At 37.2% G+C, this 21,017-nt stretch overlaps 1 protein-coding gene across 3 annotated transcripts in view; it reads left to right on the plus strand.

Annotated features, from left to right (window-relative positions):
- The window catches only part of PLPP1 (phospholipid phosphatase 1), a 94,479-nt gene that overhangs the window by 37,171 nt on the left and 36,291 nt on the right, over positions 1-21,017 (plus strand). The window lies entirely within an intron of this gene.

Genomic DNA, 21,017 nt, shown 5'->3' on the forward strand with positions numbered 1-21,017 from the left:
AGAAAAACAGATGAAGGCTCCAAAGTTAAATGGACAAAGAGCATAAGCAAAAAGTTGTCTGTGGAAGAAAAAAATTGCCAAAAAATATTTTTAAAAAGGGTCAGTTTCTTAAAAAGTTCATTTTAAAGCAACGCTGAGAAAATGGTTTGGCCTCTTATGTTGGCAAAGGGAAAAGGTCTGCTTACATTATCAAGTATAGAAAACAAGCGTAGGGCACTTGGGTGACTCAGTCAGTTATGTGTTTGCCTGCAGCTCAGGTCATGATCACAAGGTCCTGGAATGGAGTCCCACATCAGGCTCCCCTCTCGGTGGGGAGTCTGCTTCTCCCTCTGCCCCCCGCCCCTCTCAGGCTCCCTCACTCTCTTTCTCTCTCTCTCTCTCTCACAAAAATAAATAAAATTTAAAAATCTAAAAAAAAATAGAAAACAAGCATATTCATATACAAAGCTAGCAGGAGTATAAATGTGTGTTAAGAAGAATGTATCATTAGACCTAGAAATTATACTTTAAATAGTTTACCTAAGGAAATAGTACCAATTTCATGCAGAAAATTAGGTAGAATATTTATTACAGCATCATTTTTTATAGTAGAAAATTGGAAATAAATTTATAATAATTATATAATAAATTAGTTTAGGCTTAGGGACTGTTTGTGTCCCATACCCCAGTGATAAAATATTGAGATATCCATTTTTTAAAAATTTTTGATACTTATTGACCTGGTAAGATCTCTTTTAATATATTAAGTGGGGGGGCGCCTGGGTGGCTCAGTGGGTTAAGCCGCTGCCTTCTGCTCGGGTCATGATCTCAGGGTCCTGGGATCGAGCCCCACATTGCGCTCTCTGCTCAGCAAGGAGCCTGCTTCCTCCTCTCCCTCTGCCTGCCTCTCTGCCTGCTTGTCATCTCTCTCTCTGTCAAATAAATAAAAAATTAAAAAAAAAATATATATATATATATTAAGTGGGAAGGGGAAGGAAAAGAGAAATAATGGTTTTCTCTGATCACTACTATGGTATTACCTTCATTTTATTTCTTCATTTCCATTTTATTTCTTTCTGTGTACACATACTGTTTTGTACAAGGAAGGCTATTTTTAAATTTTAAAGCCCAGTAGAAATTACCCCATTTTCATTTTGATAAACATGAAGTTTAACTGTGTAAACTGTATACCCATTTTCATATAGTTGTTCCAAAAGCTGAACTGTTCTGTGTGTGGGTTTAATTTTGTTTGTCTCCAAGAAAGTTCCAAAAGAAAAGATATAAATAATGATATTTTGAAGATGCACAATAAATCAAAGTAAAAACTCCACTTCTTGTTCTTGCTGGGTTGGCTTTGGTCTTACGTGGACCTGCTGATAATCCTTTATCTGTCTCCTCAAAGAGAGAAATTTTGTCTTGTATGTAACAGTATACTAGAATCTAGTTCTGATGCTAACCACCCAGAACTGGCATCAGATTCCACCATTAGTTTAAGGTCATGGTTTCCAAAAAGACTGCCCTCACTTTCATTGTCAGCTGTAAGTTTGAGGGTCCCCGGGTCACCCATACTTCTGACCAATTGGCTACAAACCCAGGGGATTTCCATGACCTCCTACCCCTACAAGACTGCCCTCATTTCAGATGGCAGCCATAAGATTGGGGGTTCCCAGGCCACTTGTACTTCTGATAAGCCTACTATGAATTTGGAGGTTCCCATGACTCTCTCAGGTTTAATAATTCACTAGAATGACTCAGAACTCAGGAAAGTGCTTTTTTTTTCTTTTTAAAGATTTTATTTATTATTTGACAGAGAGATCACAAGCATGCAGAGAGAGAGAGATGGGGAAGCAGGCTCCCCACTGAGCAGAGAGTCCGAGGCGGGGCTTGATGGGGCTTGATCCCAGGACCCTGAGACCATGACCTGATCCGAAGGCAGAGGCTTAACCCACTGAGCCACCCAGGTTCCCCTGTGCATTATTTTCAATTAAAGCGGTTTTTTGTTTTGTTTTGTTTTGGTTCTTTTTTTGGTTTTGTTTTTTTAAGTAGGCTCTATGTTCAGCATGGAGCCCAATGTGGGCTTGAACTCATGACCCTGAGGTTGAGACCTGAGCTGAGATCAAGAGTCAGACACTCCACTGACTGAGCTACCCAGGCTCCCCTATTAGAGTTTTTTTTTTTTATATATATAAAGGATCCAAATCAATAGTGAAGATACACTTAAAGTGAAATGTGGAAGTTGGGAGGAGCCTGAATGCAGAACTTATGTACTTATGTGCCCTCTCCTAGTGGAGTCAAGGCTTATCATCATCCCAGAACTCTGGTGTATTCACAAAGCTTCAAGTGTCAGGTGTTTTTATTGGGGTTTCACTTATTTCATGTTTGACTAAGTATGATTGAACCATTGGCCATCTGATTGAACCTCAATTTCCAGGCCCCTTTCCCTCCCTGGGGCTCCAAGCCCCATCCCTCTGATCACATGGCTGATCTTCATAGCACTCATACCCATCCTGAGTCATCTTGTCAGCATAAACTCAGGTGTGATTTAACAGATTCATGAACAACAAAGGTATTCCTGTTACTCAGGAAATACTAAGAATTTAGTCTCTTTGGCTCACAGGAGCCAAAACAAAGGCCAGTCAAATTCTTTGTTAAAAATCTTAAAAAATTTTTTTAAATTAAAAAAAATTTTAAATAAAAAGATAAAAATCTTTTTATCTTTAACACTATAAACTTGGTGCCTTGAACACAATTCAGTGCTCAGATGTTGGTTGATAGGAGTAATTTTAAGAAAAAGTTTTAGTTTTTCCCCTTCTTTCAATCTACCAACTGAAGTTTACTGAGGAATTAGTAATCCCTTATAAGGTTTCTTTTATTAAAGAAAACATGATGCTGACACTTGTTAAAATGGTGAGGAAGACTTTATTCAAGATTATTGCAATAGGAGCAAGAGATGGAACTCAGCTCTGAATAAAGCAGGGATAAATGGAGATTTATAGCCAAGGAGCAGGGTGTGGAGGTCAGGAGATAGAAAATCACTAAGAGAAGGCATCAACAGTAGCAGGGTTCTTGCAAAACTGACCTAATAGGATTCTTCTTCAGGGTATACCAGGACTTAGACATTAAAAGTTGGGACTAAGGAACTTGACCAAGTATCAAGTGTGATCAGATATTAACAGTTGGGTGATTTTTTTTTTTTTTAAGATTTTATTTACTTATTTGACAGAAGATCACAAGTAGGCAGAAAGTCAGGCAGAGAGAGGGAAAGTAAGCAGGCTCCTGTTGAGCAAAGAGCCCAATGCGGGGCTGGATCCCAGGACCCTGAGATCGTAACCTGAGCCAAAGGCAGAGGCTTAATCCACTGAGCCAACCAGGCGCCCCAACAATTGGGGGATTCTTGCTAAGGCTGGGCTGTGGAGGCCCAGCAAGGACAGAAAAGACACAAAAGGCCAAGGTCAAAGCCTTCTTAAGAACAGAGTGTAGCAGGGCGCCTGGGTGGCTCAGCGGGTTGGGGCTTCTGCCTTCAGCTCGGGTTGTGATCCCGGGGTGCTGGGATCAAGCCCCTTGTCGGGCTCTCTGCTCAGCGGGGAGCCTGCTTCCACCCCTCTCTTTCTCTGCCTGCCTCTCTGCCTAATTGTGGTCTCTGCCTGTCAAATAAATAACTAAAAAAAAAAAAAAATAGAGTGTAGGGGCACCTGGGTGGCTCAGTGGGTTAAAGCCTCTGCCTTCAGCTCAGGTCATGATCTCAGGGTCCTGGGATCGAGCCCCGCATCTGGCTCTCTGCTCAGTGGGGAGCCTGCTTCCCTTCCTCTCTCTCTGCCTGCCTCTCTGCCTACTTGTGATCTCTGTCAAATAAATAAATAAAATCTTTAAAAATTTTTAAAAAGGAACAGAGTTTAGAGGAAGCTTACTAAAATTTGGTTTAAAATTTGGTTAAGGAGAGAGTCTTCATCACGATCTACTGTTGCTAATGACAAACTTCATCCTAAGTATCTATTGTATTTTAAGTTGTTAACTCATGATAGAACATTTATATAAACTTATCCTAATATACAAAAAATCTTTGAGTTTATTTTAGTATTGTGGTATTTGAATACCTGTTATGTTTCACTTGTTTAAGTGTTTGTCTATTAGAATTCCCTTACTCTGGGATGTGTTGTATTCCAGTTTTTGGTTTTAGTAAAGTCATTCTAGGTTATTATTACAAAAAACAGAAATGTCAATAGCCTCCTAAGCCACAATTTAAGATAATGTACTTTGGATTATCCTTTCGTTGGTCGCGTGGCTAAATGTAACCAAAAAATGCTTGGCTTTTGTATAGCATTCAGCACAAGTATTTTTATAGGATGGTTATTCCTAAGATTTTTGCTACAACTGTTATTAGTGGACTATATTAAGTAGATAGTATTTAGAATTTTAAGGGATAAAACACAACTTAGAAGACATTTTTTTCTGTTTTTACTATTGTGATTACTTTCTATTTTATTTTTTTTTCTTTTAGTTCTTTTATTCCCTTTATTAAGGGCTGAGGAAAAAGATAGTATGGAATAACTTTTTTGGGTTGAATTGTTATAGAAAACTACATGTGCCAAGTTTGGGATTTGATAATGTTTGAGAAGATAAGGGAGATCATTTACTGTGTATATATGGATTTTCTGAAGTTTTTTATTTTTGGCACATGGTTTGAAAAATCCTGTTTCTTTAGGGTGAACTAAAGAAGACAAATGAGGCTTTTTTTTTTTTTTTTTTGAATAGCTACTTAGGTGATAATAAGAAATTGCTAATCATGAAGACAGAATGGATGGGTTAGTATATTTTTATAAGCTGTAAGGTAATACATAATTAAAATATGTTTATGGTCAGAGTGTCCATAAATGCCCTCCACTGTCGGAAGCCATTGGCGTTTGTTGGCTTTTAAGGCATGGCAAGTCTCTCTTGATACCTCTCTTCTACTAGTCCAGGAAACTGGTATCAAAACAGTGTGTTGCTCCACTTGCCATGTTAACATTGGTGCTGTGGCTTCCTTTTTCCAGATTCACCCCAAGAGACGCAAGACAACAAGGTTTACTAGGGTAGGCATGATCTCCTCTCTTTTGCTCCATTGTGTTCATAGCACCAAACACCATGCTTGGTATGTCATAATGGTTTAAAAATATAGTTAGAAGGGCACCTATGGTGGTTCAAGTGGTTAAGTGTCTGTTGATTTCAGCTTAGGTCGTGATCTCAGGGTTCTGGGATGGAGTCCTGTGGCAGGCTCCCCGCTCAGCAGGAGGTTTGCTTGTCTCCCTTACTCTGTGCCCTTACCCCCACTCCCCTACGCCTTCACCCCTGCTCACTTGGATGTTCTTTCTCTAAAATAAATAAATAGATCTTTAAAAATATAGGTAGAAAAAAATTAATGAAAAACGACTACATGTGAAATGGGAAAGATTGTTGCTTATGTTTAATAATATTCATCACCATGAAAATAAACCATAACTTTTTGGAATATACTGTATTTCCAGGTCATCTTTAATCTGAGGTACCTCATTAAAACAGCTTCTCAGGAGAAAAATGGGATACTATTATATTGAATATATATCCTAATTATAAATATCTTAAAATATGGGGGAAATAGCCATTTGAATTAAAGATAAGTAGTAGTATGGAGGTGGGTTTCTTCTGTTGGAAAACAGTTTTATTGTTTACTTATTCCCATATGAGCTTTGTTTCCTGTCAACATTGTTATGGAAAGTACTGATTCAATCAGTTGCTCTAAGCAATTTTTCTGGCACTCTTTCTGTATATAATTGTCACAAAATAAAGTAATAACAGATGCATCTCTAAGCAATTGCCATAATCATGGACGTTTTCTTTAAGATTGCTTTTCATGCTATTTGGAAGACATAGTGTGTAGATTCAGTATATTAATAATTATATATTCATTTTCTGGAACCCTTGAAAATATTTTGATAAATTTTAACTTATACTGGATGTACTTAGAGAAGAGAAAAGTTATATAAATATTGAGTATATACTGTCGATAATGGAAACTGAAGCTCTCTTCATGTCACAATAGCCAAGCTTACTCAATTTCATTGTTGTTTTCCTAAATGCTCTGAATTTTTAAGGGATTCACTGGGAAAAATATCTTCTCATAAAATCTTAAAAATAGTTTCTGGTGTGGGGCATCTGGGTGGCTCAGTCATTTATGGGACTGACTCTTGGTTTTGGCTAGGGTTATGATCTCAGGGTCCTGGGATCAAGCCCCTTATGGGGTTCCGTGCTCGGCGGAGAGTCTGCTTGAAATTCTCTTGGTCTCTTTCCCCTCCTCCCCGCTGTTGATGCATGTGCTCTTTCTCTAAAATAAATAAATCTTAAAAAAAAAAAAATAGTTTCAGGGTTGTTATGGAATGCCTTTCCTAATAAGTTTAAGGGGTGAAAAACTTTTGCTTCACATGCTGAGCACAATTCTACTAAACTAGTAGACATTATCTTTCAACTTTTCTACTGCATATTTCTTGACAGATTTTTTGTAGGATTTGAATGGATGGAACATTATTATTATTATTATTATTTTAATTTTTTATTTTTTATAAACATATATTTTTATCCCCAGGGGTACAGGTCTGTGAATCACCAGGTTTACACACTTCACAGCACTCACCAAAGCACATACCCTCCCCAGTGTCCATCACCCCACCCCCCTTCTCCCGACCCCCCTCCCCCCAGCAACCCTCAGTTTGTTTTGTGAGATTAAGAGTCACTTATGGTTTGTCTCCCTCCCAATCTCCCAATCCCATCTTGTTTCATTGATTCTTCTCCTACCCACTTAAGCCCCCATGTTGCATCACCACTTCCTCATATCAGGGAGATCATAAGATAGTTGTCTTTCTCTGCTTGACTTATTTCACTAAGCATGATACGCTCTAGTGGGTGGAACATTATTTTTAAAGGAAAATTCTGATGAAGCTTATTTGGTAGAAAGAGATTTTAGGACTTCTCAGAAAACCAGAGATTACTTAAAATCCTAAAAAAAGAAAAGAAAAGAAATAGACTCGCTTTCAGAGTTAAATTTCCTTTTCCCCTCACCCCCTCACTCCCAGTTTTTCAAGCATTAGTGACATAATTGAATTTGGTAAACCCTGAGTTGGCAAAATGGCCAAGCTGGACACCTGGATAGCCCAGTTGGTGGAACATGTGACTCTTGATCTTCAGGTTGTGAGTTTGAGCCCCATTTGTGGCATGGAGTTTACTTTAAAAAAAAAAAAAAGTGTAGGCATTTGTGTTAACATTTCATTTTATTTTTCTCTTTCATAAGTAGTATTTTGAAAACTGTAGGTTGGGATGTTATTTGCTTTACTTTTTTACTTTTTTACTTTTTTAGGTTTTAAGAAATTGGATGAACCAAGTTTATAAAACAAATATTGGTTGAAACCTGGTTTCTTTGAAAGCTTTTTTGTAATTAAAAATAAATTTTCACCTTGGGTTTGGCATGAGTTTTTAGATAATGACACCAAAAGCATGATTCTTGAAATAAATAATTGATAAGTTGGGCTTCATTAAAATTAAAAAGTTCTGCTCTATGTATAGCCACGGACTGAGGGAAAATAATTATAAAACACATATCTGATAAAGCACTGTATCTGAAATATACAAAGAACTCTTAAAACTCAATAATAAGAGAACGAACTACCCAATCAAAAAGTAGCAAAAGGATCTGAACAGATAGTCACCTTACCAAAGTAATTACACAGATGGCGAATAAACATATCATAGGATGGCCAAATATCTTCATTAGGGAATTGTAAATTAAAATAATAATGAGATACCACTACACATCTATTAGAATGGTTAGAATTCAAAACACTGACAACTGCTGGTGAGGCTGTGGAGCAACAGTAGTTCTCATTCATTGCTGGTGGCATTGTAAAATGGTACAGTCACTCTGTAAGATGGTTTGGCAGTTTTTTAGAAAACTAAACCTAATCTTATCATATGATCTAACAGTTGTGCTCCTAAATATTTACCCAAATGAATTCAAAACTTAGGTCCACACAAACCCAGCACACCATGTTTGTAGCAGCAGCTTTATTCCTGATTGCCAAAATTTGGAAACCACTGAGATTTCCTTCAGAAGGTAAATGAATAAATTGTGGTATGTCTGTATGATGGAATATTATACAGTGCTAAAAGAAATGAGCTTTCCAGTCATAAAAAATAGAGCCTTAAATGTGTATGTGAAATAAAGGAAGCGATTCTGAAAAGGCTGTATAGCATATGACTCCCAACTATATGACATTATGGAAAAGGCAAAACTTTGGAGACAATAAAATGATGGGTCAGTGGTTGCCAGGTGTTCAGGGATGACAAGGGAATGATGGGGAGTTGGAGTACAAAAGATATTTAGGGCAGTGAAGCTATTCTATATGATGTTTTAGTGGTGGATGTATGTCATTATGTATTTGCCAAAACACATAGAATGTACAACAAAGAATAACCCTAATGTGAGCTATGGAGTTTAGTTAATAGTGTTATCAGTATTGATTCTTCAGTTATAACAGAAAAACATTGATAATTGGGGAAATTAACAGTTGTGCTTATAGAGAGGGAATAAATATTTCTGCTAATTTTTTTTAAAATCTAAAACTGCTTTAAAAGATAAAGTATACTAATTTTAAAAATACAAAAACTTAACAAGTTTAGTGATATGTCAGTATTTTTTGGCTAAAATTAGTAATGATTACTACAAATGATTATCCTTATAGTTAATGAACATACATTCATTGTTAGGAATAGAATTATATAGTAAGAAAATGAAAGTTCAGGGCTGTGCTTCATTTTATTTATGTTAACTCATGATATTTTGACTTCAGATTATTGGTTTTATCAAAGGAAAGTGCAAAATTTGTTGACAATCTAATAAATAGAGTAAAACTTAATAAAACAATCTAGTGGAGACTTAAGTTTGGAAAACATAATAGTACTTAAAATTCAGTGCAAGTTTTTAGTCTTTAAAAGGAAAAAACAACTGAAATCTCATGGCACTTATTATCTGATAATTAAGATATGTTTAGTACATTTTATATGAGGGGGCCCATTACTGTTGCAGGCTTTATTATGCAATAAAACTTAAATGGATTTAACGTTTTTTGGTTTCCTGAAAAATAGTATGTTGAATTTAGGAACATTTTTTTAACAGTGAAGATTTTATCTAAGTACAGTCTCACAGTCCATTATCCAAAACTCTTGGAGCCAAAACTTTTTGAATTTTTGAAAGGTTATATGATTTGTATACCTTATGTAATATTCTTGGTGGAGTCGATCATAATCAAAGACATGAAGATCTATGTAGTAAAATATGACTAGTACAAGTAAGTGAGGTAAATAAAGACTAGGGTCATTTCTTCATTTGTTCAGGTTAAGTTTTGCCATTATAAGTTCTGGTTGGGATTTTGAGGGTCTTGAATCTTAGAATAAGGGATTGTGGGCCTTTTAAAGAAAGCTCATTTAAAACTATTTAATTCCTTGGCCATGTTATATGGTTACTTTAAACAAATATTTAAAAATCCTAAATTTAGTTTCTGTTGAGAAACAGGACCTATGTTTAAAAGTGTAAGTTTAAAACTGCTTATGTGAAACTAACTCATTTGTGATTGGAGGGCAGGATTGGTGATGTAAGCCATAAAAAATAAACATGTCCAATGCAGCACAGGGATTTTGAATACTACCTTATTCAGTAATGTGAAGTGTGAGCAAAAATAGTGTCTGTAAAGAAGTCACTCATGAAACATTTGGTGTTTCCCTGGAGCCATAAATAGCTTAAGTCGTGTATCTGGTTTTTTGGAAGAACACTTAATATTCTATTGTAGCACATTCCTGTGGGCTCCTTCTTTAAGAATTAAAAAAAATTCTCCACCATTTTTGTCAATTTTTAAAGATTTTATTTATTTATTTATTTGAGAGAGAGAGAGAGAAGGAATGAGCAAGAGACAGCGAGAGCATGAGTAGGGAAGGAACAGAGGGAGAGGCAGAAGCAGACTCTCTCCTGAGCAGGGAGTCCAATGTGGGGCTCCGATTCCAAGGTTTCAGGTTCATAACTGGAGCTGAGGGCAGAGACTCAACTGACTGAGCCACGCAGGAGCCTCCCCTTATCAATTATATTTAAGCTTTTTATATTTGGGATGAGAATTGAGATAGGGTCTTAAAAGTGACTTTATCATGACCCTGTGTTTTTAACATGACAAGAAATGGAATTCTGTATTACTTTTTTTTTTTAAGGGTTATTTATTAGAGAAAGAGGGAACAGGAGAGGGGGAAGAGCAGAGGGAGAGGGAGAAGCAGGCTCCCTGCTGAGCAGGGAACCCAAATAGGAGCTCCATCCCCCAGGATCATGATCTGAGCTGAGGGCAAACACTTAACTGAGTGTTTGCCACCCAGGTCCCCCAGTTCTGTATTACTTGCAGGAAGAAAACTTTCTGTGTTTTTACCTCTGTTTTGGGGCTGTGAACAGTCAACACCAGTTTAGAGCATGGTATCAGAACAACCACCTTTCAGAAGGCATGTCCCAGTTGCTGCTCACCAGAGTGGGTAGCAGTAGGGAGTAATCTTTTTAATCAAATGACTTTCCAACAGCTGTTCTTGGCTTGGCTGTCTTGGTTTAGATGGTGGAGGGGGGTGGAGATCCAATTTGTGATGTCGTTGTATCTGGGGGGATTATAAGCAGAGGTCACTGGCAGGGCAGTAAAAGTGGAATGAATGGTCTAGTGATTTCAACAGAATGCATGGGAGTTGTGAAGCACTTAAAGTAAGTAACCAGTCATGTGTTCAGTTAAATATGTATGTGTGTTCAATCAGATACATTCTTAAATATGTATGTGTGTTCAATCAGATACATTCTTATACCTGAGTATTAATCTTCTAATATACTTAAAAGCATTCTTTTTGGAGCTGTCAAAATTTGAGAGAAAAAAATAAGGTTTTTTTCAAATTAATTTCTCTGTAACTTGGGGGTGGAGAGTATACCCTTGTTTAATTTTATCTGTGCATTACCTCTTTCCAGGGTGGAGAGTAATTCTATTTCGTGTGTCCCAATAAGAAAATCATTGGTTAAAGAGATGAGAAGAGTAACCAGAAAGGCACCCATTTTGTGGATTATGGAGTTTTGCTTATTCTCTTTGTAATTGTTTTAATGTGGGTGCTTTTTGTTTGGTTTAGAACTTTTTCATATATGGTAAGTGGAAGGCTGTGTTCTATCACATGAGTGTTTCCTGTGTATTTCTGTGTACTAAGTTACAGATTCTTTATCTCCCCATTGCAGCTCTCTGAGGCTAGTAGGTATTTTTCCTATATAGCTACCAAAAAGCATGGTTGGGATTTTAACCTCAAGTCTAACTTACTCTGTTGTTCACATTCTTTTTGACAATACTTCATTGTAAATACTTCAGTGTGAAGTAGATCTGTTTTGATGGAAGTGGGTAAGTCCTGTGGATTCTTCTGTTTTGGTTTTCTTTTGTCATTTGAAAGTTTCCTGTGAGTTAAGGTGGTGAAGATTAGATTAGGGAATAGTGGCAGGAAGTTTGGGATTAGTGTGATAGCAGCCAGTAAAGGTTGAGGTGGAGCTTGTCTGTCTAGGTTGACTTTATCTACCGGAGCAATTTCTGAACCCTGATCTAAACTCCTTAAGAGTGAAAATTTGAATTTGAATCTGTTTTTTTGCTCTATCCCTGAAATTCAGTGTGACTTTGTACAAGTCATTTAATCTGTTCATATGTATTTATCTAACTGAAAAAGGATGCTCTTCCGTTAATTAGAAAGCCATGAGAAGAGGACAGTTTCAGTGATGCAAATAATACACCAATCAAAGTCTGTCCTTTTTCTTAAGAATAGAGTTCCCCGATATTGCTCCCAGTGTAGCAAACTACTTTGGGTTGTATTTTGGAGAAAGATACTGCCAGTTACTCACCTTTTAAGTGGAAGCAAAATACTTTGCATGTATTTTTTCCTCCTAATCTTCTCTCATTGTCCAATTTTACTACTCATTTAGGATTTTCATAAGCTTTTCTGTAGACCTTAGAGTAACTCTAGAGGAATATCTCATGGTTTACTGTACTTGAATATAGGTCAGTAGCCTCCTTGGGAATCTTTCAAAAATAAGCTGATCCTCCCCTCCCCAGATTTAGTAAGAAATTCTCATTTCCCTTAACTTTTCAACTTCAGAGATCCATTTTATTGTCTGTCTCAGCTATTAAACTTCCATGATCTATCCTACTTGATGCCATTTCTAATAACTTAAACCCCACCAGAGTCTGTGTTTTAAGCATTCTGCTTTCTAACCATCATGTTCATGTAAACAGTTTCCTCTCAGTCACCAGCAATTTCTAAGTTGTTAAATCTGGTGATCTTCATCTTACTTGATCTATCAGCAGCATTCAGAAAACAGTGAAAAAAATGTTTTATTTTGAAATAATTTTAACTCTCCTACAAGTTGCAAAAGTAGTTCAGAAAGTTCCCTGTTCCCTTCACCCAGCTTCCTCCAGTGATAACATTTTACATAACCAGGGTAAAAGTCTCAGTACTAATGGAAATACAGACCTTTTTCAGATTTCACCAGTTTTTACTGTGGGGTGTGTGTGTGTGTGTGTGTGTGTGTGTGAAATTTACCACACGTAGAGATTTGTGTAACTGTTCAGAACTGTTGATCACCCCAGAGAAACTCCCTCACATTGTCTCTTTCTAGTCACACCCTTCCCCAGTCCATAACACTTGACAACCAATAATCTGTTCTTCACTATAATTCTGTCATTTGTTATATAAATAGATTCATATAGTATATATTTGAAATTGAATTTCTGATGTCTTAGGGACATCTTGATTATTTCCAGTTTTTGACTATTACAGCAAAAACTCTGTGAGGTTCTTTTTTTTTTTTTTTTTTTTTGGTATTTGTGATTGGATGACTAATTGTCTCAACATCTTTTGCTGAAAAAAGATTCTTCCTTCTCCATTGGATTGCTTTTGTGTCTTTGTCAAAAAAAAAAAAAAAAGTTTGGCTGTACTTGTATGGGTGAACATCATTTTCATTTTTCTAGGGTAGATTACCCAGTAGTAGAATTGCTGTCTTTTGGTATATGTATATCTAAATTTCTAAGAAATTGCTAACCTGTTTCTAGAGAGGCTATACCATTTTTCATTCTCACCAGAAATGGCTGAGAGGTCCACTTGTACATCTTCACCAGCACCAATAATGTATTTTTACTTTAGCTATTCTAATAGGTATGCAGTGATTTGTCCTTAGGGCTTTAATTTGCTTTTCTTTAATGGCTATTGATGGTGAACACCTTTTCATGTGGTTGCCGCATAACCATGTACACTCTTTGGTTGAGTATATGTTCAAGCTTTTGCTTATTTTCTGGTGAGATTTCACTTTATTTATATTAATTTTTTTCCATGGAGTTTAGAGAGATCTTAATTTATTCTGAATACATAAAGTCTTTTGTTGAATATCTGATTTACAAGTATTGTCTTCTCTGTATCTTTTTTCATTCTGTTAAATGTCTTTTGAGAGAAAAAACTACTTTTGAAGAATCAAGGTGATATTTTTTCTTTTCTTTTTTTTAAAAGATGATTTATTTGAGAGAGAGAGAGAGAGAGAATGAACAGGGGGAGAGGCAGAGGGAGAAGGAGAGAAGCAGACTCCCTACTGAGTGGGGAGCCTGATGCAGGACTCAATCCCATGACCCTGAGATCATGACCTGAGCCGACATTAAGAGTCAGGTGCTTAATTGTATGAGCCACCCAGGTGTCCTGGTATTTTTTCTTTTATAGACTGTGTTTTTGGTGTTGTGTCCAAGAATTCTTCACTTAACCCTATTACAAAAGCTTCTAAAACTGTTTTTATTTTTAAAGATTTTATTTATTTACTTGACAGAGAAACCGTGAAGAGAGAACACAAGCAAGGGGAGTGGGAGAGGGAAAAGCAGGCTTCCCAGGAAGCCTGATGTGGGGCTCCATCCCAGGACCTGGGATCATGACCCTAGCCAAAGGCAGGTACTTAATGACTGAGCCACCCAGGTGCCCCTAAAATTGTTTTCTTTTAAGGTTTTATAGTTTTCTGTATTGTTCTATCTCTGTAATCCATTTTGTGTTAAGTTTTGTATCCATACTCATTTCTTGGTGATCTCATCCAGTTTCATAACTTTGATACCCACTCTGTGCCAAATGTACATCTTTAGCTTGGACCTCTCCCCCAGTGGGCTCTATGTACAACTCCCTACTTGATATCTCTACTGAGGGGTACATCAGACGTGATGCATCAAAGTATGAACTCTTAAATCTATCCTTTGCCTGCTCTGATACTCAGTCTCCAATCTTCCCTGTCTCAGTTAATTTAACTTTATTTTATTTTATTTTATTTTGAAGATTTTTATTTTCTTTTTTTAAGTAGGACCCATGCCTAACATGGGGCTGAAACTCACAACCAACCCTTAGATTATGAGTTGGATCCTCTACTGACTGAGCCAGCCAGTCACCTCCCCCCAACCCCAACCCCTTTTCTAGTCTCTCAAATGGAAAAACCTTAGGGTCGTCCTTCACTTCTCTTTCCCTACACTCCTGTCAAATCCATCCATCAACAAATGCTGTTGACTCTTACTTTGAAAGTGAATCCACAACTTGACTACTATAAGATCCATGTTGTATTTGCAGTTAGTCTCCCCTCAGCCTAGTGCCTGGTACAGAGTAGTATGACCCCACTTAATGGTTGAATTGAATGATTCAATTGAATGATTGCTTCTTTCTTAAAGAGAAGTCTTGTATGCAAGACTTTGAGATTTTACCTTTTCTAGTTGAATTATATTATCTTTTAATGTTGACAAACATAAGTTATTTTTATATCTTCCTTAAGCTTCCTGAATTCATCAGACTTGTTACAGATGGAGTTCCATAAGATTTTGTTCAGTGTACTGAATTGTGTTCCAATACAGTTAATATTAAACTTCTCAGAGTTCTTTCATAAGATTTAGTGATAGAATTTTCCAATAGGAGAATGTTCTAGTTTTAGTTAATTTTAGTTATAATTTCATACGCTGGTTGAAAAAGTTATTTTTCATGAAAAAAACTGTGCCTCTAGTAAAGATTAATATTAATGAAATATACTCATATCAGCACTCTGTATAACATGAGAGTGTGTTGTATGTAAGGCGACTGCTCTGAATTGTTTATAGCAAAAGAAATACATTCGGTGCTTTAAGCAGTAAAACTGATCTTAGTTCCTTCTTCTTTACTCTTATTTTTTGGTGTAGTTCAGTAATTATTTTTGTTTCTGGTTCACTCCCTCTGTTTCCTGAACTTTATTTTATCATGTACTCCCATGTACCCAAGTGTACTATATTTTATGCATAAATGGGGCAGAGTAACTTCACAGGTTTTCTTAAGTAGTCACCACAGTTTTGTGCTCTTTAAATATAAGCAGAAGGAAAAGAAATAAAGCATTGACATATTCTTTTTACTATTTTTAAAGTATGATTATATCTCAGGTCCTCACTAGCATCTTTGTCAACTTGTATTTTCAAAACTGACTCTTTCCTACTTGGAATTTCCCCATTGGTGAGCAAACTAAGGTAGGTTTTCAAATGGCCTAATAAAGAAAGTAGACTTAACACCTCTCCTATCTGTTTAGCCAAAGTGAAGTATCAAAAGTAATAATAGATCCATTTATTCTACAGTTCAATCTATACCTTTATATTCTTTATAGTTCTAGTCTCCTTATCTACATCCTTCCTTCTTGTTCAGGCATTAAAAGAAGAATATGATCCCTGAGGTCTTTCACAAATGCACATGGTCCTCTCTGTTTGGTGTTATCTTTTATTTGCCATTGGGGTCTGTTCCTCTTTGAGGCTACTAAAGTGTGCCTCACCTCAGGGTGCCTGACAGTTTTGTGTCAGGATTTCTCAGGCTGGTGGCTGTTGCTCTTAGCCCTAGGGAATTGTGTCCCTTAATACTTTGCTGCTGTGAACTCAGGAGTCGCATGCCACTCTTCCCTGAACATGGGATAGTTTTACAACTCCGTAATGGAATACCATTTTGCAGTAAAAAGGAACAAGATATCCATCTATGCTACACCACTGATGAATCTTAAAACACTATTTTATGGAGGTGTTCATGTAGTTTTCACTATTAGGAGAGTTCTCTTCACATGTAAAAAAGTTCTTAACCACAGTTTCTTAGTTCTGCTGGACACCCCACCGCCAGTCTTTCCAACTAACACCTTTGTTTACATCATGGTTTTAAGATGCTGAGTATTTGTGCAGAGGAAGTTAAAGATCTTGTGTGACTAGTTTTGTTTATTTTATTTATTTTATAGAGAGCACTCACCTGTGTGGGTGAGAGATTACTAGAAAGTGGGGAAGAGAGAATCCCAAGCGGACTCCCCCTTAAGCATGGAGCCTGACATAGGGTTTGATCTCACAACCCCTAGACCACGACCCAAGCTGAAATCAAGAGTTAGAGGCCTAACCAACTGAGCCACCCAGGCATCTGACCATGTTTTCCTATCTCTGGTAAAGGATGGAGAAGCGCTTTGGTGGTATTTAGTTGGTGAAGTGGTGAGTTACTGTCTCATACATTCTCTTTTGAACCATGATAAATATTCACTAGTAGAAAGTAGAAGGCTGTATTTATTTGTGAGTAAGTAGGAGTTTACCATGCAGAAAATCTGATTCTTAAATGTGTGAATGTGACTAGCTAGGTGGGCATATTAAAAAGCAGAATGTGGGAGTGTAAAGTGGTACAGCCACTTTGGAAAACAGGTTGGCAATTTCTTAAGTTTAATGTAAACTTATCACATACACATATACATATGATTTGGCCATTCTACTCTGCGGTGTCTACTCATTAGAAAGGGAAATACATGTCCACACAAAAACATGTCCGTGAATGTTTATAGTGGTAGTACTCTTACTAGACAAAAACAGAAACAATCCAAATATCCATTAACTGGTGAATGGGTAAACCAGATTTGGTTTATCCAAGCAGTAGGATACTATTTAGCAATAAGAAAGGAAAAAAATGCATGCTACAAGGCGGATGGACCTCAAAAATATGCAAAGTGATATAAGGACTTAAGTTATACCACATATTGAATGATTGCATTCAACTGAAATGCTCAGAAAAGGCAAATCTGTGTAGAAACAGAAAACAGATGAGTGGTTGCCTGGGTTGGTAGTGGGAGCAAGGACTGAATGCAGATGGGCTTGTGTGAATGAATTTGGGGGGTAATGAAAAAGTTCTAAAACTGGATTATGGTGATGGCTGTACAACTCTATAAATTTACCCAAATCACTGAATTGTATACTTTGAGTTGATGAATTTTATGGTTTGTGTACTATACCTCAGTAAATTTTTTTTTCAAAAAGGGAATAAAAATGAATTTCATAAACTGAAATATGAAGAAAAACATAGTTTGACAAATGTAGTCATTTGAGTAATGAGGAAAAGGAGTTGTCTTGGAGGTGTAATCTTTCAGGTAAAAGGAAAAGGGTGTTCGTTATACATTGATAAAAGAGTAAATGGAACCCTTCTCTTTTGCCTTGAAATCTGTAGTTAACAATAGCATCAGATGTTTTTACTTAAATGTTTGGATTTCTCCATATTTTTATACCCTGTGGCTGATAGAGTAAATTGTGATTATATAAAATAACCTTTTTGGAGCAGTTTGTCAAAGACCTTAACATTTGTATCCTTTGGCCTATAATTCTACATAAAAAGTATATTCTCAGGAAATAATTAGAAATGAAAATAAGGATTAGTATTTGGAAATGTTCATACTAGCATTACATAGGCTAATCAAAAACTAGTAATCTACATGTTTTTCACAGTAGGAGGAGTTATTTTTTTGTTTTGTTTTTTTAAAGATTTTATTTATTTAATTGACACAGAGAGCGAGATCACAAGTAGGCAGAGAAGCAGGCTCCCCGCCGAGTAGAGAGCCCGATGCGGGGCTCAATCCCAGGACCCTGAGATCAGGACCTAGACTGAAGGCAGAGGCTTAACTCACTGAGCCACCCAGGTGCCCAGTAGGAAGAGTTTTTAGAATTGTTTCAGTTATGGCTCTGTTGGTTGCAAGGGGCAGAAATCCTCTTTTAACTAGCTGAAGTAAGGCTGGGTTTTGTGAACAGCATGCGGGCACTCTAACAGCTCCAAAATAGCAAGATCAGTGAGGCCCTTTGGCAATAGGAGCCAAAGCTGCTTTTCCCCATTTCTCACTCTCAGGGGCCAGGCTAGTCACTTCTGTTTTCTTTGCAGGCCTGCTTTGTCCTCAGCCTCTTCTTCAGCCATTCTTTCTTGCACATGGTTCAGTGCTGCTTGCCAGCTCTGAGTCAGTCTTTGTTCCATTTCCAAAATTTCTAGAGCAGGATTCTGGGCTAGGTCATCTTTTTGAGCCTGAAGTGGGTCAGTGAACAGCTGGTGATTTGATCTTCTCCGTCCCCTTTTTGGGGTCTACATTCAGGTTTAGTATAAACCTGAAATGATGGGGCGCCTGGGTGGCTCAGTGGGTTAAGCCGCTGCCTTCGGCTCAGGTCATGATCTCAGGGTCCTGGGATCGAGTCCCGCATCGGGCTCTCTGCTCAGCAGGGAGCCTGCTTCCTCCTCTCTCTCTCTCTGCCTGCCTCTCTGCCTACTTGTGATCTCTCTCTGTCAAATAAATAAATAAAATCTTTTTTTTTTTTAAAGATTTTATTTATTTATTTATTTGACAGAGAGAAATCACAAGTAGATGGAGAGGCAGGTAGAGAGAGAGAGGGAAGCAGGCTCCCTGCTGAGCAGAGAGCCCGATGCGGGACTCGATCCCAGGACCCTGAGATCATGACCTGAGCCGAAGGCAGTGGCTTAACCCACTGAGCCACCCAGGCGCCCCGAATAAAATCTTAAAAAAAACACAAAAAACCTGAAATGAAATGGTGTTGAACAGTGACTTTGAAAATATAGATCTCATGGACCTATATCGCAAATATTATTAATTTAAAATATTTCTAAGACCTTCTGTGACAAAATTACTTTTCTTCACTCACACTCTCAAAAGAATAGTGTGCATTTGTGGTAGATTCCGGCTTTTTTTAAAAAAAATTACTTTTTTATCATTCCTTACTAAAATCTCTATGGTATGGCTTCCATCCTTTCTTCTTATTAAAACCACTTTTACTGCAAGTCTGGCACTTAAAAATGTATTAGATACTGTGGCTCAATCATCATATCCAGAGATGCTATCTCTGGACTTAATCTCAGTGATGTTCCTCTCTCCTGACCTTTCTTCTGGCCTCCAGGTCTGCCTCAGTGGATCTTCCTCCTGTGCTCATCCCTTTATTATTGTGGCTGCCCTCTGCCTCACCCCCCCTTCTTTTCATTTCAGATCCGTCCTGCAGTTTCTTTTACCTCTGTGGCTTCAGAGATCCTTTATATCCCCAAATCTCTGTCTTTATTAGGTGCCTTCTACTGAGTTCTATAGTAACCACCAGATTTTTGCATATCATCAGAGCTTCTCTTTGAATCTTCATATGAACTTTTTGTACTTCTGTTTATTCTCTGCTGCACTTAACATATTATGTCTTATATAACTTTGTATTCCTGGTAGCACCTACCAGAATTCTTTGACAGTGGATTCACTCAATATTTACCTGTTTATATATTCCTGTTTTTAAAAAGGGCTAATCATATTTGTATGTGATTTTACTTTCTTTCCTTCCTATCCTAAAAAAAATACCCCCAAATTTTTTTCCAAATTTAAAAATAATTTTCAGCATAGTTGTTTTGGTCAGAGGAAAAAAAAACAAAACACAACTTAGTGGATATGCTTGCTAAGAAAGCTTTTAAATATATTTGGGTCTATTAATAGGAGTTTTTCCTGAGAATAAGGACATAAAGCCTACTGAGTTTTGGACACTATCATATGTGGATTTAATTTCTGTACTAGATATTTTCTTGTCCTACTACAAAAACGAAATCACAAAAATTCAAGCAATTCTGGGGCGCCTGGGTGGCTCAGTCATTAAGCAGCTGTCTTCGGCTCAGGTCATGAGCCCAGGTCCTGGGATGGGGCCACATCAGGCCTCCCTGCTCAGCAGGAAGCCTGCTTCTCCCTCTCCTACCCACCCTGCTTGTGTTCCCTCTCCCACTGTGTCTCTCTCTGTCAAAAAAAAATAAATAAAATCTTAAAAAAAAGAAAAGAAAAGAAAAATTCAGCCAATTCAGAAATATGCCATGTAGAGATTGAAATTTTCCATTATTATGTATAGAGTTCTTGCAAGTAGAATTGAACCGTAGAAATGGTGGTTCTTTGTGAATACAAAATAAATTTGCTATTGGTTGAAGGGTGAACGTTTAGTTACTGTATAGGGCAGGCAGCAACTGATCACAGATCTGCTTACTAACCTCCACAGTGTGTGCTGCTGTGTGCAAAAGGTTTGTGCTGGAGCTGTGGTATTGTATTAAAGGCTTGGGCATTTTGCCCTATTCCTCTGAATGCAGATAGTTTAGTGAATCAGAGGATAGTTCGAAATCAGATATGAGAGGTAGTATAAGGGTCAGTTAGCAAAGTTGATTCTAATTTATTTTGTGTATTTATTTATTTATTTGTAATGGTAGCTTTTACTAGAAGTATGGCTTTGGAACCGTGTGAACATCTTAAAGACTTCTAATGGGTTGCCGCTCTTGGCAGATGATTTTTAACACAACGATAAAAACTTTGGTTCATGTATTTAGGGCATAGATGAAAGACAGGGAGATAAATAAAAGACCTAGGAATGTGCTTCTTTAGCTCTTGCAGGAAGAACATACTTGATATTTGTAGTAATGACAGGCAGAGTTTCAGCGGAGTTAATGAGACCTGTAAACGGTCATCAAGACTTGGTACTTCATAGACAGAACACTCAGGCATACAATGAGCATGTTAGCTTGGTGGTTATGGCATTACTACTGGGAGAATGGGTCTCTGAGAGAGAGTATCTTCCATACCTGGGGAAGTCTTGCCACAGACCTCATATTGAAGGTTTCTGCTAATCTATAAC

The sequence above is a fragment of the Mustela nivalis genome, assembly GCF_964662115.1.
Source record: "Mustela nivalis genome assembly, chromosome: 3".
Lineage (NCBI taxonomy): Eukaryota > Metazoa > Chordata > Mammalia > Carnivora > Mustelidae > Mustela > Mustela nivalis.